At 47.8% G+C, this 16,872-nt stretch overlaps 1 pseudogene; it reads right to left on the bottom strand.

Moving 5' to 3' along the window:
• The window catches only part of LOC103636964 (vacuolar cation/proton exchanger 1a-like), an 81,479-nt pseudogene extending 64,890 nt beyond the window's left edge, over positions 1 to 16,589 (bottom strand).
• Positions 16,590 to 16,872: the final 283 nt, after the last annotated feature.

Genomic DNA, 16,872 nt, shown 5'->3' with positions numbered 1-16,872 from the left:
TTTTCCTAAAATGATTTTGGTGGTTGAATTGCCCAACACAAATAATTGGACTAACTAGTTTGCTCTAGATTATACATTCTACAGGTGCCAAAGGTTCAACACAAACCAATAAAAAGAACAAGTTAGGCTTCAAAAGAAAGGAGCAAAAAGGAAACCGAAGTGTGCCCTGGTCTGGTGCACCGGACAGTGCGGTGTGCCACCGGACAGTGTCCGGTGCACCAGGGTGAATCAACTCAAACTTCTCAGCTTCGGGTTTCCCAGGCGCATCTCCGCTATAATTCACCGGACTGTCCGGTGTGCCACTGGACTGTCCGGTGCACCAACGGAGCAATGGCTATCTGCGCGCAATGGTCAACTCTAACAAATGAACAGTGCGGCACAGTGTCGCGGCAGAAGTCAGAGCAGCAGGTCAGAGGGGCACCGGACTGTCCGGTGTGACACCGGACTATCCGGTGCCACATGAGGACAAAGCCTCCAACGGTCGACCAGCTCCAAGCCCTAACGATAGGGTGATGTGGCGGTGCACCGGACACTTTCAGGTGGCTCACCGGACTGTCCGGTGTGCCCATCGCCAGCAACCTTCTCCAACGGCTACAATTTGGTTGGTGGCTATAAATACCACCCCAACCGGCCACTTCAAGGTGTGGGAGCCCAAGCAACATTCCAAGTCATATAGTTGACATATCCAAGCCCTCCCAACCAACTCCATTCATTGATCCATCCTATACACAAGATTTAGACCACTACAAACCACATAAGTGCCACAAAAGAGAGAGCAAGCAAAAGAAAGCCTCTTGTGAGAGTTTAGCTCTAGTGCCTTGTGAGATTCATTGAGAGAAAGTGTGTGCTACATCCTGCGTTCATTTGTGTGTGGAGTTTTGACTTCCATTGAACTTCCTCCAAAGTTTTGGAGGCTTGTAAAGCTAGCAAGAGACACCAAAGAGTGTGGTGATCCTTGTGGGGTCTTAAGTGATCCTTGAGAAGAAGAAGAGCTCGCCAGTCTTTGGTGATCGGTGGAGAGAGGGAAAGGGTTGAAAGAGACCCGTCCTTAGTGGACTCCTCAACGGGGACTAGGCCTTCGATGGCCGAACCTCGGTAAAACAAATCATCTGTGTCTCTTGTGTTTATTGCTTGTGATTTGTTTGTCTTCCCTCATTCTAAGTTCTCTTGCACTATTCTTTGCTAAATACTAGTTGGTATTGCTTCAAGTTAAATTCGCATCTAGTGAAGCAACGCCTTGCAAGAAAGAACTTGTGTTATTGCTCTTCTTATCTAAGCCCTCTTGCTTTATTCTCCATTGACCTATTAGTTGTATTGATTTATCAATTCCGCATTATTTGAAAGCAATACTCTTTACAAACAAAGGACTTAGTTTTATACTCTGATAATTGTGTATCTTGTTCTAACCACTAATCAAGGGATCTAGTTGGGGTGTAAAGTTATAATTTTCAGGTTTCGCCTATCCACCCCCCTCTAGGCGACTTTCAGTACTTCTCCGAGTGACCTGATCTGCTGTCTCTAGAATTTGAGTTGGCTTCTCAATATAAGTCAGATCTTCTTGAACTTCAAGATCCTCTGCTGGCAACTGCTCTTCTAGCACTCTTAAGCATTTCTTCAACTGAGACACATGGAACACATCGTGCACAGCTGATAGATTCTCCGGTAAGCTGAGTTGATAAGCCACTTCTCCACGTCTGGCTTGAATCTGATACGGCCCGATATAGCGAGGTGCCAACTTGCCTTTGACTCCAAACCTCTTGGTTCCTCTGATGAGCGACACTTTCAAGTAGACATAGTCTCCCACTTCAAAATCGAGTTCTCTTCTCCTGGTTTCAGCATAGCTTCGCTGTCTGGATTGTGTTGCCTTTAAATTCTCTCGGACCATTGTGATGTTCTCTTCGGCTTCAAGCAAAATATCTGGACCGAACACCTGTCTTTCACCAGATTGATCCCAATGTAGTGGAGTTCTACAATTCCTCCTATAGAGCACTTCAAATGGTGACATCTTCAAACTGGCTTGGTAGCTATTGTTGTAAGAGAATTCTGCATATGGTAATCTCTTTTCCCAACCTATCTTGTCTTGCAAAGCACAAGCCCTCAACATATCCTCTAGAATCTGATTGGTTCTCTCTGTTTGGCCATCTGTCTGCGGGTGATAAGCTGAGCTGAACTTCAAATGCATGCCCAAAGCTTCATGTAACTGCTGCCAAAAATGAGAGGTGAACTGGGTGCCTCTATCCGATATTATCTTCTTTGGAATACCATGGAAGCACACAATCCGAGACATGTATAACTCTGCCAACACTGCATTGTTATAGGTGGTCTTGACTGGTATGAAATGGGTCGTCTTTGTTAAACTGTCCACTACTACCTAGATGGAGTCATAACCAGCTCGAGTGCGGGGCAGACCAACTATAAAGTCCATCCCAATCTCATCCCATTTCCACTGAGGAATCTGCAACGGCTGCAACAGACCTGCGGGTCTCTGATGTTCTGCCTTGATCCTCTGACAACTGTCACATCTTGACACATATTCTGTTATCAATCTTTTCATACCGTACCACCATAATCTCTTCTTCAGGTCTTGGTACATTTTCTCGCTACCTAGGTGTATAGAATATGTTGTCTCATGAGCTTCCTTGAGAATCAGTTCCCGGATCGAGGAGATGTCGGGAACACAGCCTATCCTTGAACCATACCACTCCTTCTTCATCTTCACGGAAATTTGGGCCTTTCCCATCAATGATCAGCTGCCGGATCTCGTTGATCTTCTCATCATCCTTCTGACCTTTTCTGATGTCTTGCTCTAGAGTGGGTTCCAACTCGATTGCCACTCCTTGAGTGTTGTTCAGAAATCCGAGACTCAATCTGTCGAACTCCTTCCCTAGCTCATATGGCATCGGGTGAGCGGCCAACATATTGACTTGACTCTTTCTACTCAGAGCATCTGCAACCACATTTGCTTTGCCTGGGTGATAATGAATCTCCAGTTCATAGTCTTTGATCAATTCTAGCCATCTTCACTGCCTCATGTTTAACTCTAATTGAGTGAATATGTACTTGAGGCTCTTGTGGTCTGTGTAGATATCACACTTCTGCCCATAAAGATAATGTCTCCAGGTCTTTAGTGCATGAACCACTGCTACTAGCTCCAGATCATGAGTGGGGTAATTCTTCTCATGAACTTTCAATTATCGAGACGAGTATGCCACTAATTTCCCTTCCTGCATTAACACACATCCCAGTCCGGTGTACGAAGCATCACAGTATACTGAGAATGGCTTGTGAACATCTGGTAACACCAACACTAGCGCTGTTGTCAACTTTTGCTTCAACATTTCAAATGATTCTTGGCATGTTGTGGTCCACTTGAACTCAACCTTCTTTGCCAACGATGCTGTCATTGTCCTGGCAATCTTGGAGAAACCTTCAATGAAACGTCGATAATAACCGGCAATTCCAATGAAACTCTTGATTCCTCGAACATCTTTTGGTGCTTTCCAGTCCAAGATAGCTATTATCTTTTTCGGATCTGCAGCCAATCCTTCTCGGTTTATAATATGACCCAAGAATAGAACTTCGCTGATCCAAAACTCACACTTGCTAAGCTTGGCATACAACTGGCAATCTCGTAGCCTTTGAAGTACTTTCCTCAAATGCTCCTCATGCTCTTGCTCATTCTGGGAATATACGAGAATATCATCAATGAACACCACTACGAACTTGTCAAGGTAGTCCATGAACACACTGTTCATCAGATACATGAAGTATGCTGGCGCATTTGTCAATCCGAATGACATAACCATGAACTCATATAGTCCATACTTAGTGATGAATGTTGTCTTTGGTATATCCGAAGGTCGGATTCTGAGCTGATGGTAACCTGACCTCAGATCTATCTTTGAGAACACGCTGGCTCCTCTCAGTTGATCAAATAAGTCTTCAATTCGAGGCAAAGGGTACTTGTTCTTGACAGTGACTTCATTCAAAGCTCTGTAATCGATGCTCATCCTCTTTGTGCCATCCTTCTTCTCCACAAATAACACTGGGGCTGCCCAAGGCGAGGTACTTGGTCTGATATAACCTTTCTCTAACAACTCATCAATTTGCTTCTTGAGTTCCACCAACTCTGGTCTGGACACTTGATAAGCTCTCTTGGAAATAGGGGTGGTGCCTGGGATAAGCTCTATGGCAAATTCCACTTTTCTGTCAGGTGGCATGCCTGGTAACTCTTCAGGGAATACATCAGGGAATTCTGACACAATCCTAATTGCCTCAATTGGATTGGACTCGGTATCATCTACTCATAAATGGTGACAAGCTCCTTCTTCTAGTTCAGGGAAGTACAGCTTGGTTACTACTTCCTTTCCGGATGGGGACACCAACTTAACTGTCCTCTTGTCACAACTGACAGTGGCTTGATTTTTGTGTAGCCAATTCATCCCTAGGATGACATCTAACCCTTGAGTTCCCATGACTACTAGGCTAGCGGGGAAGGCTATCCCCCTTATTTCAATCCTTAGATTCAGACAAATCCTATCGGACTGAACTTTTCCCGCAACTGAATTAACTCTCAAAGGTGGGATCATTGGTTATATGGGGATGTTATATGATTCTACCCAAGATGTAGAAACAAAAGAATGTGTGGCACCAGTATCAAATAGTAAATTTGCTGGGTAGGATTCGACTGGAAACATACCTACTGCCACGTCCTGAGCATCTTGGATTGCTTCGGCCTCCAGGTGGTTCACCTTTCCACGGTTGTAAGCCTGACCACGGACTCCTGGTGCTTGCTGTGGTGCTCCTTGTCTTGTTAGGGCATTGACTGCTGGCGATTGCTAGGCTGCTTTCTTTGGACAATTCTTCGCCCAGTGATTTTGTTCTCCACAGTAGAAGCATGCACGACCTCCTACTTGTGCTGGGGCTGCTTGGCCATTCTGGTTGGTTGCTGGGGCAGGAAGACAGGCTGCCTGGTTGTTCTGACGTTGGTACTAATTTCCTCCTTGCTGGTTGTTCTGACAGTACTGCTGCTGCTGAGGAAACTGCCTCTGGTACTGCTGCTGTTGGTTCTGACGCTGATGCTGGTGCTGGTGACCTTGCTTGAATTGCTGCGGAGAGTTGCCTGAGTAGCGGGGACGGCTGCTACTCCCGGCCTGAGGTCCACCAATCTTGCGCTTACTATCCTCCATCTCCCGATGCTTCCTTTCAGTCATGATTGCTCTGTCTATCAAATGCTGGAAGGTGGGGAAAGTGTGGTTCATCAGTTGATAGTGGAGGGGATCAACCAATCTTCTCAGAAAGCGGTACTGCTTCTTGGCATCTATGTTGACATCCTCTGGGGCATAACGCGACAGCTGCAGAAACTTATCCTTGTACTCACTGACAGACAAGGGACCTTGCTTCAGGGCAAGAAACTCCTCCTTCCTCACTATAATCAGTCCCTCAGGCACATGGTAGCGACGGAAGTTGTCCCTAAACTCCTCTCAAGTAATGGCTTCAGGGTTGGCATGGGTGGAGAGGTAGGACTCCCACCAAGACTATGCTGCTCCCCTCAGCTGTTGGGGACATGCAACACCTTCTCGCGGTCGTTGCACTGGGCAGTGTGCACCTCACGCTCCATGGTAAGCAGCCAATCTTCCATGTCCATGGGGTCAGCAGAGTGGGCAAAGACAGGGGGATGGCCCCTCATGAATTCGGCTCGCTTGTCCCTAGGCACTTGAGGCATCTGGACTTGCACTTGAGACTGAGGTGGTGGTGGCTGCTGCTGAGCCTACTGCTAATGTCTGACCAATTGCCTGAACTGCCTGGGTCTGCATCAAGATCATCTGCTCAATGGTCATCGGGGGTGGCGGTGGCAAATGCTGCTACGGGGCTGCCTCCTCTTGAGGTGCCTGCTGCTCTGGCTGAGCACGCCTCGCACCTCTGCGCCTGTTCTCAGACATCTGTAGAAACCACACACATATCAGATCTGACTCTGCAGTCTTTCAGCATAAGAAAAGATATACGGAAATCGTCACAACACTGAACAATTGATCATCTTCACTGACAACTTCTTAGATAAAGAGGAGAGTGGAAATAAATGGATTACCCAACTAAATAACTGACTTTATTAATAACTACACCAAGTTGTAGGGGTTATCCACCCTTGGTGACAATCATTACAAAGATCCAACTTCATTACATGACCATCATAACAAGCATTCCATCATACAATAAGCAAACTAACTCTAACTAAGACTGACTAGACTAAGACACTGAATTAAGCATTATTACAGACTCCGACTCTGTCGATCTAGGGATCCAAATCTATGCGGGTCCTGCAGTCTGGGGTACCATAGTCGAAGCGACCACAAGGCGGTGAACGGTAAGGGTGTTGAATCCCGACAGGGGCGGGAGAACCACCATCAAGATAGTGGCATTCCACGCATTCAGCACGCAATTCCGCAACCTCCACCCGAACCTTGCCCAACTCGTCAAGGGCTTGGTCCAACTCTGTGTTGAGCACGGCGACCAAGTTAACCATGCTGCTCAGCCTGGGATTGCCCTCACCAACTGGCGAGACAATCACACCTCCAGCACTGCTGGTCGAACGACGAGGGTAGTACTTCAGGTCAAGGCCATCAGCTACCCCGCTGAACAACGAGCAATATTGAGAAAGTGCTCGTCATGCTGCATCTTGCATGGCTGCCTCAGCAGTATCCCTCTCAGTGATAGAATAGTGCTCTGAGAAGGCCTCTGCACCCCGGAGATCATCATCCGGACGGCGCACCAAGCAAGTGCCTCCCACTGGTCCGGGTATAGCCCGCGACGATGCTGGTAGACTACACAACGGTACTCGATAGACCAGGTGTGTTGGTCGAAGGCCCGACGCAACAGGGTATCGAGTGATGGGTCTAGAGATCCATCCCTCCGGCTCCGGCTGCTTCGAAAGCTCCGTGTCGTGGCTCGAACTGCCACCAGCGTCGTCGTCGTCTCTGTCTCCTTCAGGGTCTCCTCCAGCAGCCAGGATGCCCTGAGGTGGTGCAGGGGGCATCTCTGGCTGAGGTGCAGGGGAAGGAGGCCTCTCAGACTCCACCTCCTGCTGAGGCAAGGGGGAGGAGTCCTGCTGCTCCTGATCCTGCTCCTGCTCCTGGCGTCGGCGCTCCTGCTCCTCGTGCAGGCGACGATGCAGTCTCTCCAGCTGGCTGGACTGACCTGACACCGTGCGACGCAGTGGACGCTCCGCCAGGCGAGAAGGCAAAAAGGGGTTCACAGACTTACGTGCAGTTCCCTGATACGGGCCATCTACAAAAGACAACGTAAGCACAAGAGTAAGGGTAGAACTATGAGACTAGAAAGTAAACAGAAAGGAAAGTGAGACAAAACTTTTTGAGATAAGTAAATAACATAGAGTTGGTCAAGATGTCAAACTTTTGAAAAGACACGAAGGTCAAGGTAAGAGTAGAGGTCTATAGTCCTTAGTTTGACCATTCTAGTCTAGGTTAGCGGTCCTATAGTCAGCAAGGCTCTGATACCACTTATGTCACACCCAGTTTGGAAGGTAAACCGAATGCGAACCATGTACGTGCCAGGATCAGAACTCACGTACACAGCGATTACATAGTTGGACATCATCACACAATGCTTGAATTAAATAACGGAAAGGTACTTAGTTACATCAAGATGTGTGAGACATCCAAAGAGTCTAATACATATCTATAGTGTTCAACATTAAATCAAAGTGCGGAATAACGAAACGTAGAATGTAAGCCTACACAGGCAGCTGACTGGGGGTTTTCCACTAAGATAAACTAGAACTCATCGTATTCCTGGAACTCCTCGAAGTCATCCATGTTGCCAGCTTTACCTCCTAAGCACTGAGAGCAATGGGGACCACCTGGGGTGGGGTGGTTTGTAAAGCAAGGGTGAGTACACTTCAACGTACTCAGCAAATGTCCCGTTTGGCTAAAGTGGACTAGCTGTATATGGAGTTGAGGTTAAGCAGTTGCTTTTAGTTGGTCAAATATTTATTATTAGTAGTAGAGCCAAGTTTTAGTAATAAACTCAGTTATTACCCAAAAGTACCTCCTCAAAAGAGGAAATACCAGAGATCAGATTTTATATCATCATTATTAACCATCATCATAAAAGTAACCATTGTTCTTCTAATCAAAGAGGATCCCAAGGCTGCTCATAACCGCGAGCACGACTGATATACCAGTTTCTAACACGCTGCAGAGGTCGCACACTTTACCCACAAGCCGTGATTCCCACTCTGCCCGGGGTTCTAGCCTCCCCATTGATCACTACCAAGGTGACCTAGCAGGGTCTCACTACATAGCCTTTACAAAGATTTCCCAGAGGTCATAGCCGCCCATTAGGTTTCTCTAGTTTGGTAAACACAGTACATCTCCCCAAAGGAAGGGTGACTAACAAAACCAAATCAAAGAACCTCTACAACCAACCTCGGTAGAGCAAGTACTGTGCTCGGACCCCATTGACGGCCCTACGACGAAGCCAACTACTCCTCTGGTTCCTCTATTTAATCAGCTAAGGGCGTCCCATTCCACCCTCATAGTTGCACAGTTATCCCGGGTTGTCACTGCCCAAACAGGTCCTTACGGAGAGGCACTCAGGAAAGAGCCTGAGCCCCCTAAAGTAATCACAAGGACCTTATCGGGATAACATCATCGTATCATAAAAGATCACATCATGTTCATTGATTAAGTTTAAGCAATAGCATAAGCTAACCATGATTAACCCAAAAAGGTAAACAAGGGTAAGGGGAATACAAACTAGTCAATCCTTAAGTTTCAGTAATGTAATGCAGGACAGTGAATTATAAAGTATAGTAGGACATAGTAGGTCTGAGGACACTTGCCTTCACCAGGTTGTTGCTCAGGGAGGTCTCCAACAACACACTCAGGAACCTTGGACTGCTCGTTGTCTAAATAAAGAGAGCATGCATTCAATACATTTGGAAAGTACAAATGAACATCACACCAAACATGTACAAACATTGGAACACATCTTAAAAAGACATAAAACTACATAAGGGACAAATGAATTCAAAATGGGACATGAACTATAATATGAATTAACTTCATTTGGAAGTAGATCATTTTTTCCCTAAGTTTTATTTACATGTACATGATCATAAATCAATTTATTTTATGGTGACCTAAAATTTAGAACAGACATGAACTCATGTAATACATATTACTAATCTCACAGGCTTAAACCAGTTTAAATCTCTGAGGTTCTCCTTTTATATATTTTATTAAATAAATAAACCTACATCTACATTAGTTCATATTCAATCCTAAAAATTAGAGTGTGCAGACAGTAAGTGAAACCATTTTATTTAAATAGAGAATAATTCTATGAGCATTTTGCAATTTGAATCACTCAATTTGGAGTTCATTTGCAAAAGTTATGAAATAAACAAGTTTGGGAATTTAAAATATGAATTTAGGTCTAATTCTGTGAATATTTAAAAGTCCAGGGCTAAATTTGAAAGGTTACAGGGGTCTGCGCACAAAAACCAGGGACGGCGGGTTGATTTCCAGTAAACCGAGGGTCTCTTTAAGAAAACTACCGCGCGAAGGGGTATCGGGTGAATCTAACCGCTAGATCAGAAACCGACGGCCGAGATTAGATCTGCGGCCGAGGGCGCGCGCGCGGGCGGGCGAGCGCTGACAAGCAGGCCAAGGGTGTCAGCGACCGAGGGGGAGGGCGCACTGACCGAGCGGGCCCAGCGCCAGAGGGGAAACGGACGGCTACAGGGGTCCGAGGGGGTCCGAGCCGTTCGATCAAGATCGGACGGAGGGAGGGGTCCGAGGGGGTCCGAGGAGGTCCGAGCCGTTTGATCAAGATCGAACGGGGGAAATCAGACCGGGGAAACAGACGTGTGCGAAACGGTACCCGTGGTCCGAGGGGGTCCGAGGGGGTCCGAGCCATTCGATCAAGATCGGATGGGGGAAATCAGACTGAGGGGGTTGAATGGTTGCGGGCGGCGCTGCTCCTCTCCGTGGCGGCGAGGTTGCTGGAGTTGAGGCGAGCGCGAGCTAGGGTGGCTCCGGGTCGCCGGAGTTGGGCAGAGAGGAATAGGGTGCCACGGCGAACTCGATGGTAGGGAAAGGGCCATGAATCCACGGGCAGAGAGGGGAGAGCGGCGGTGAGAAGGTCTCGAGCGAGTCGGGGTAACTCCGGTGAGCCGTTCCAGCCACGGGGAGGGGACTTAAGGTGCGCTAAGGCCTTGGCTAACTTCAGCAGAGGCAGATGCACCTTAGGGACTAACACCGGGGAACTAGACCGGGCTAAATCGATCGGCCACCGCGCGAGCACGGCGGACCGCCGCGGTCGAGCACCGGCGAAGGCAAAATTGGACGAACACAGGGCATAATAAGGGAAATTGGGCACGGGGACGAGTGTCTCACCTCGGGGCGGAGCTCGGAGAGGCTTGGACGCGGGCGCGGCTCTCCGGCGGCGGCTGGCGACGTGGGCAGAGCGCGAGAGAGGGTGAAGTCGAGTGAAATGAGGTGAGGGGTGTGCGCGGGGCACTGGCGGGGCTCTAAAAAGGGAGTTGGGGGTGTGGGCGGGCGTCGTGGCCGAGAAACCCGGCGATGTACGCGAGTGCGCACGCGTCAGTCCATGGCGAGCGCGAAGAAGGCGGAACTGACAAGGCAGGCCCACGGCGCAGAGAGAGAAAAGGGGACGTGCGGGGGCAACGGCTCGGCACTAGCGAACCGGGCCCGCGAGACAGAGAGAGAGAGAGAGCGAACGGGCGAAGGAAACTGGCACCGACAGGTTGGCCCCACTAGGTAGCGAGCGATAGAGGGAGGGCACGCGGCCTTGATGGGCTTAGTGGGCCGACTGGGCTGCTTTCTCCTTTTCTTTTTCTCTGGATTTTCTAATTCCTTTTCTATTTCTTTTCCATAGGGTTTTCAAATCAAAACTCAAATTAGGTTTCAAATTTAGATAAATTCAAACTTGTGCAACACTTCAAAGAATATTTTAAGCTCAGCATGATGCAACATGTCATGACTCATAAGGTTTTGGCAAAAATAAATAATTAACCTCCACTAGTTTAGGCTATCTCTAATCAAAAAGGAAGAAGGGAGAATGAATCTAGAGAGAGAAGAAACCTAGAGTGAGAAAAAGAAGAGTAACACATGATTTTGGGTGATAATTAGAAAGAAATTTTATACCCCCAAAATCAGGGTGTTACACGGTGACGAGGAAGTTGAGGGTGCCGAACTTGACGTGGCTCTCAGGGGTGAATGCTGATGAACCGGCCATCGGAGTGAAGAATGTTTCTTGGCACACTAACAGCTCCCCTACATGGCAGCCAACTGTCATGGTTTCGGGAACCAGGGGATAATAAGATTTATGTTCGGCAGGGGTGCTAGTGAGGACTCGCTCCAAATGGTGATATATGGGGGGCTCGAACGTGGATATGAGACAAGGGGTTATACTGGTTTGGGCCGAACGAAGCCCTAGTCCACTGTAGTGTTGATCGTGTATTGCTTGGAGTGTGTTACAGTTGGGTGCTTGTGTGCAGTTCTGGATGGATAGGATGTGTGTGAAGATGGGGGTTGTCTTGCCCTTTTATAGCTCAGGGGTAGACTTTACAATGAGAACTTGTATTCTACTAGGGTGGAGTTTGACTCCTGCTTCTGGGCCTCGTAGCCCCTATGGTGTCGTTTGCTAGGTCGTGCACTGTCGTACCCCAGGTATGGCATCACGTCTTGTCCGTTTGCCATATGGGTTCGTGTAGCTATTCTGATATAGACGTAGCGGTGCTTGGTGGGTCCTACTGAGTCAGCTTTTCGGGATGTCTTCGGTATAGCTTCATCTTCCATCATCCCCTTAGTGTCACCTTTCATCATGCGTAGAAATATGCCTGTTATGGCATATTGCCCCGTTCCTTCTGGTGTATGGGTCATTATGAAGACCCCGATGCTGAGGTCCTTGCGGTTGGGGTTGACTGGTCCCACTAGTTAGCGGGGATACGTATCCGGCATCGTGCTTGATACAGACCCTTCAGTACTACTTCTATGGTCTTTACACGGCTTGGTGATGATGTGTCTCATCGTGTTGATGTGGCTTCATAGTACGAGGTTGGCTCTTCCCCTATAGAGGTGTTCGTCTGAGAGCCAATTGTCGTCTTACTGGGTTGCTCGGCAGGCAGGTTGATCGGTAGCCCTGCCTCGCCGGGTTGCTCGACAGGCAGGTTGATCGGCAGCGCCGCCTCACCGGGTTGCTTGGCAGTGTTATTCAGTGAGCGGATTGGTCGGCAACCCCGCCATGCCGGGTTGCTCGTCGGGGGGGGGGGGGGGGGGGGGGGTTGGTCGGTAGGCCTGGCCACCGGTTTGCTCGGCAAGTGGGCCGGTCAGTTGGTGGGCCGTCTTTGGGAGGCCTTTTCGACCTTCTTAGGGCACCCGGTTCTTAGGTACCCAACACCAGCTGAGTATATTCTCCGCTAATACATTAAATGATCATTGGTGTGGTATTGATCGTGTAATGCGCTATATGAAGGATACAATGAGTCATGGAATTTAATATTCAGGGTACCCAAGTGTACTTGAAGGATATAGTGATTCAAATTGGATTAAAGATGCTTATGAGATGAAGGCCACTAGTGGATATATATTCACATTAGGTGGTGGCATTGTCTCTTGGAGATCATGTAAGCTAACAATACTTACAAAATCTACCATGGAGGCACAGCTCACAGATCTAGACACAACTTCTATAGAAGCTGAGTGGTTAAGAGAACTTTTGATGGACTTACTATGGTTGAGAAACCAATTCTTACCATTCTCATAAACTGTAATAATCAAACGGTGATCACGAAAGTGAAGAATAGTCAGGATAATATGAAGTCCAATAAACATGTAAAACGTAGATTGAAGTCTGTCAGAAAACTGAGAAGTTCCGGAGTAATAGTTGTGGATTATATCCAGACAACTAAGAACCTGGTAGATCCCTTCACTAAGGGATTATCATGTACTTTGATTGATAATGCATCGAAGGAGATGGGACTAAGACCCATGTGAGTTAACCTCAATAGTAACCTAACCTATGTGATCGGAGATTCCATGAATTAGGATATGGGTGGAACAAGCTATTGGTTAACGGAGAGTACACCTTACTTCTAACCCACTACATTGGAGATGTAGACTTAACTGGGTGGAGCAAGCTATGTGTTCTGAGTCTTTACAACAAGATATTGTCGTATAGAGTATGATTGTAAGAACACACCTATGTGAGCTCAACTGTTAGTCGTAGTTCATAGGATTTGGGAATTCCTTAAGAAGCTCATGAAGAGAGACAGGAGTATGACCTATACACTCCAATTGCGGGGTAGGCAATTCATAGCTTATTAGTACTAGTTTAGACGTCAAGTGAAACTTGTTCACACCAAACTATCAATTCAAGGTTTAGTCCATTGTGTACTTATGTATGAGTCTAACTAGTCGTTCTAGGTGGATGTTCAACCTTAGCTGGTCTCCAACGAAAAGCCAGTATATTAACAGTCCTTTGGTACATGGAGGATGAAATGTGCCTCAGGATCTGGTGGGGGATTGTTAGAGAATTTGGGCTTGGCCCAAATAATAATTCCTGTAAATCCCAAAGGCCCACTCACACATGCATGGTATGGTGGGAACTTTAGTACCACTTTGCTACTAAAGGTTGAGTGAGGCCAACTTAAATAGTTGAGTGGTCTCCACCTGGTTTAAGCCATTGAGGAGAGAGAGAAAAGGAGAACCCAAGCGTGCTCGCTCGCCTCGCCTCGTCGAGCTGGGCCGGGGCAATGGGTGCGAGCGCACGACACGCGCGTGAATGGTCTGGCGATTTCTCGTCTCTGCCCTTGTAGGTGCGCGGCCTCCTTTTGTTGCACGATATTTTTGCATGCATGGAGAAAATTGTGGTAGCCTGGTTTGGTAAGCAATTATTCTCGCAATAATTGTGATGGATTGTCACTTTAGTAATGTGATTACGCGGCTGATTACTTGTCTATTTTGCTGCGTCGTGTATACAAATAGAGGGCGAGACGTCGTCCTCAGTACAGTCTTTCTCCTCCTTACAACAGAGCGCTATGCTGCCATCGTCTTCCCCATCCCGCCGTCGACGTGCCATCAGGGTTGGGAGAGTACGATCTTTGAAGCCTACGTCCCCTTATGTCCCTATACGAGGTAGGGGTCATATCAAGTTTTTGGAAAGCGCCGTCGCGACTGCTTGCTGTTTGTCAGCTTCCTTTACGTCGACGTCGTCGTCTTCGTCTACGTATACTCTTGTGTTGTTCTAGTGCCGACAACCCCACTATAAAGATGTTTAAACGAGTGTGTACAGTGAATGATGTCACTGTTACTGAGATGAAGAGAGAGCCGGTCTCTAGAAGCTTGAAGTCAAGATCCATTTGAATACCGGCGATCCAAGCTACTATGACACTCAGCGGAACCTTTCACGTTTAGGCATATAATGGCACGGTTATTCAACTATGAGTAGGTATTAATTTAAGCCAATAAAATCTGGACAGGATACGCCTCGTGTAACAGTGAGAGCTGCCCTTTTTAAATAAGAAACCACCACAAACAGGGAGAGATCTGGGTTGCCGAACCCAAAGCTACTCCGAGGGTGATGTCCTGTGTTGTATGAGGTGCGAAATAGTTAATAACTTTACATGATTGGGCTATGTACAGTTCATGTCCGTGATCTGTGACAATATGAGCATGTGAGACAAGAGGAATAATCTGGGTTTTGTGTGTCTCGTACCAGCTTGTTCTTGAGAGCGAAAATGATTGCCCCGGCATGCTCCGCGGCGTTCACGACAATTGGTATTTGGTAGCAGGATGATGCTGATGAAGCTGACTGACAAACCCCAGGATTTGAAGGTAGGCTGACAGTACGTACATGCATGATTGGTGCACGTTAGTAATAGAGGCGGGGCGGGCACCCGCGGGGCGGACGGCTGCGTGGGCGGCGGGGTGGGCTGGCGTCGGCGGCGGCGGGGCGGGCGTGAGTTGGGCTGGGCGAGCGAAATGAAACGGCGTGCTTGGACACCATGACTTAAAATCACTTATGTCTCACAGTTTGTGTGACCGCCGTCGACGAACATAAGACTATGTTTGACAACTGTCAGACAGGCCATCAAATATAAGATTATCGTTGACGGTCTGTTTGATAGCCGTCGGACGTAGGATCTTATGTCCGACGGTTGTAGATATGTTCGACGGTTTCTAAAAAAGCCGTCGGACATTACGTGGTCATCGGATCTTTATCATTTTACTGTTGTGCGGTCAATCTTAATTAGCTAGTAATTAACAAGAAGAGAGGAATAATGAAAGATGTAGTAAAATACACTGTACCTCAATTGTGCCGACAACGTACTCAGACAGGATGACGATGAGCACGGTCTTGAACGCGAGCCAGAAGAGGGCACTGGCGAATCCAATGACCACCTTTTTGTCCTCTTCTGCCTCGCCGCCATCTTCGTCAACCTCCTGCGGCTTGAACAGCTGGGCGTGTGTCCTGAGCTGGAAGAAGAGGTAGGCGACGTAGGCGAGCAGCATGACGATGCTGTAGGCACGGGAGAGGTCAAGCCCCACGGTGGTCGCGACGACGAAGTGCTCGCTGGCGCCTGCCGCGTAGCGCAGCATGAGCGGCAACGACTGGCACAGCACGCCGAGGATGAGGAGCCCAGTGCCGACGTCCGCTAGTGTTTGCAAAAAGCATGAAGCAGCGTGGAAGCACATCAATGATTATATATAGGCGACAACATTTGCTAGTACGTAAGCACCCTATCGTATAGCTGCTCGTCGCCGAGGTTGACGATGCCGCCGCAGAAGAGGGGCGTGCCGAGCACCAGCAGCAGGTTGGAGAGGACGAAACCGTGGAGGGAGCACTTGACGACCTCGATCTTTGCCCTCCATGCATGAGCGTGAACAGCGCGATGATAAGCTCAATGGCGTTGCCGCACGTTGCGTTCAGGAGGCCACCCACTGTACGTGATTGTTGCACCTACCTCTAGTCACTAGTGAACTACGAACAGAATAGAGGAAGGGCAGAAGTTCAAAGGAAGGAGGAGAGGATAGTATTGATTCCAAAATGTTCGACGCATTTGTTTCTCACTGCCTCTCTCCTTCTATACGCTACTGCCACTTATGGGCTTTACATGGACCACTTGTCCGAGGGAAAAAGAGAATAGGACTTACGGACACAACGGCCCGACACATTCACTCATTCATCTGGTCGCTCACTGGTGCCAGCCGATTCTTGTATCGCATCCGGCACGCTGACATTCCCCTCCTGATGAAATGCCGCTTGACCCCAAGCGGTTGCAGCTGGAAAGATAGCGCAATGCTTCTTCATCCTCCCACAAATCCAGGACCGCGTCACAACCTGACCAACGAATCAGAACTTGAGGCACCTGACGGCCCCATCGAGAGATGGTCCGACACTGCATTACTCATTCGGACACTCGAAGCAACAGCAGGAAGAGAAGCACTGACAAGGCAAGATGGTTGAACTGATGGCTTCAATTGGGAGACATGAAACACTGTACGAATAGAAGTGGAGTCCGACAGCTTCAGCTTATAAGCCATGGCACCCACCTTCTGCAAGATTTCGAATGGCACAAAATACTTGTATGAAAGCTTGTGATTTTGTAACACCTCAAAATAATATCTTGAGTAATCTAGAGAATGCTTTTCCAAGATTTAACATTATCTAACGTGTTAAAATAAAGAAATTAAAGGGACTAAATGAAAAGTGGAAAGATCTTCATATGAATTAGATTACTTCTTTAATTAATATAGTTGAGGGACATTCTTAAGAAAGTGTAAGTAAAATCACCTTTTAATGAATGTTACACATTAGAAATTATTT

Source organism: Zea mays, chromosome 8, assembly GCF_902167145.1.
Source record: "Zea mays cultivar B73 chromosome 8, Zm-B73-REFERENCE-NAM-5.0, whole genome shotgun sequence".
NCBI lineage: Eukaryota > Viridiplantae > Streptophyta > Magnoliopsida > Poales > Poaceae > Zea > Zea mays.
The sequence above is the reverse complement of the archived record's forward strand: the minus strand, read 5'-3'. Positions and strand labels throughout refer to the sequence as shown.